Genomic DNA, 2,841 nt, shown 5'->3' on the forward strand with positions numbered 1-2,841 from the left:
TCCACTTTTGTTCATGGACATGCATCCATCCTTTTTTTTTTTTTTTTTGTGGCCGTCCACTTTTGTGGGGTCGTCCATATGTGTGGTAGTGGTACACTCATGCAAGCTCCAAGGGCATATAAAGCATGAGTGGGGCGCATCTCTTGTTGATGTGGGACTAAGGTGTCAAGCCTCAAAGGTGAAAATCCTAACCTCCTACATCGCTTGAGAACAAAACCGTGCAGCTCACTGATGATTTTTTCGGCATCATCATTGAGAAATGGTTACTAGGTCTTTCCTTTTTTTTTTTTTTTTTTTTTTCTCTTTTTTTTGAAACCCGATCGGGAATTTCATTAACTAGAAATAGAAGGGTACAACCAAAGTTAATTGATCAACAAGAACAAAGGAGGCTCTTCAAGCCAAACTAGTTCAGCAGAAGACAACTTTGGACTATTTGCTAATGTACTGCACCATTTGCTTGTCTGCGTGTACACTGTAGATCAATCCTTCGAAACAATCGGAACAAGCTTTGCATTTCTTCTAGTATGTGAACTGTGTTAGATAGATCATAGATGAGGCCCTCTAGATTGGAGAGCTTTTATTACATTGCAAGAATCTTACTAATTATTTTGATAAATTTAGTTTGCTGGGTAAAGTTAGTCTGGCTAGATATCTTTCTTTTATTTATTTATTTATTTTTAGCGGTTTCTAAAAAGTAAAATAAAAATGTCCTTTTTTTGTTACTTTTTTTTTTTTTTTAGAAAATGTTTTTTATTAATTATTTGGACTTTTAATTTTCCAAACTTAAAAGTACCAAAATGCCCTTGTATTTTAGATTACCTATATAGTGCATTTTTTAATAAAAGGACTATATTGAATAACGGTTAAAGCTAAATAACTGAAATGATCGAAAAAAAAAAAGTTACAAGACTTAATTGAATTTTAAACAAATTTAGAGGATGTAATTTATAATTTAACCTTTATTTAATCTACTAACCTTTTCAAATTTAATTTTCTGCATACTCTAATTTTTCTTTATCCCTTTAAAAAAAAATTCATTATTTTTTATATTTTTTTATTTAATCTGCTTTCTATATTGAAATTCATTAGTTCACTCTCAAACTAGGGGATACCCAACAAATCAATGGACAAACGAGCATCTCCATCCGGTTTTGCCATCTCATCTTATTTTACCATTCCAAAAAGCTATTTTATCAATTATACCATACGATTTTACAATACACAAAACATTCCAAATCTCTTTTATTTTACCATTTTATTAAAATATTTTTTTAATCTTTCTTTATTATTTCTCTTTTTCTCTTCCTTTTCCTCTTTTTCTCCCTCAACCTCTAGCACCGGCCTCAACCTCTAGCAAACCCATACCCAGCAAAATCACAAGAAGCAAATCACAACAAAAAATCACCCAAATCAACAGAAACTTAACCAACCATCAAAAAATCACCCACAGCCACGCCGATCTCGCCACCACAAGCCACTGACCCAATCTTCAAGCCACCGCTGCCGCCACCGTCGCCATCCCCGACTTCTACCATAGCCATCTCTATTCATCCCAAACCCATCTGTTCTCACTAGAAACCATAAAAATTCAAAGATAAAAAACTCTGCCACCACAAATTTAGCCACCCATGGCCTTTGACGGCTTGGAGTTTGAGCCCGTGCTTCTTATCCATCTCAAGCAACTCAGCATACCCTGTAACGCCCCAAAATCATAAGTAATAAAAGTCTATTTAATCTGAATAATCCATAAAAATATTAAATAAAAGAAACTAGCAACCTAAAATTCTCTTCACAAATGTCAGAGCTCTAATCTACCAAAGACAAAACATCCTCAAAATAATTCTCCAGTATAATGTTTAATGTCATAAAAACCATAATAAAATTCTTAGTTCCACAAAATAATTCGTAACTGTTGTCTTCCAAGAATCTCTACTCCAATAATTCCTCTAATTTATCTATAAGGGGAAGTAAAGGGGGCTGAGATAACTCAATAAGTGGAATTTACTAACATTGGGGTGTGGGAACAAACCTTTCAATTAAATAATTCTTACAACAATTTCATAACTTGAAACTCATCAATATTTCATCATCAAATATTTCATATATAAAAAGAAAATATATTTATATTGTGAGCCATCATAATACATATATCAATATCATCATATAAACAATTTCCTAAACTTTTCTCGTGGTCAATGCTTACGCCTCGTTAATAGGGTTGTGCTGTCCCCCATTTTGAAACTGAAACCTCCTTTTTATCCCCTTTTTTAAGGATGGCTCCTTCAAAACCTAAAGGTGCACTCCCTTGCTAAGGAGCTTCCTTTTTGGATCCTCAATAGTAAACTCTCTTGCTAAGGAGCTATCAAATGTGCACTGTCCCCTTTTCTGGGACCATCTCTTACTAAGGACTAAATACAATACTGAGTTTTTAATCACAACTTGCCATAGGTTTTCAAAACACATTTCAATATGCTCACAAAAATAATCCATTCATAATTCTCAAAATATAAAGATATATTCACATATACAAGTTTAAATAAATTTAGGTTGTCCCACATTTCAATATGCTCACAAAAATAATCCATTCATAATTCTCAAAATATAAAGATATATTCACATATACAAGTTTAAATAAATTTAGGTTGTCCCACATTTCAATATGCTCACAAAAATAATCCATTCATAATTCTCAAAATATAAAGATATATTCACATATACAAGTTTAAATAAATTTAGGTTGTCCCACAAGTTTTTCATAAAATGAATAGTTAATGTGCACATCAAACATTTATAAAATATCAATTTATATATAGAATATCAACATATGCCTTGAGTAGTAAA

This window comes from Quercus suber, unplaced genomic scaffold (genome assembly GCF_002906115.3).
Source record: "Quercus suber isolate HL8 unplaced genomic scaffold, Cork oak 2.0 scaffold_905, whole genome shotgun sequence".
Lineage (NCBI taxonomy): Eukaryota > Viridiplantae > Streptophyta > Magnoliopsida > Fagales > Fagaceae > Quercus > Quercus suber.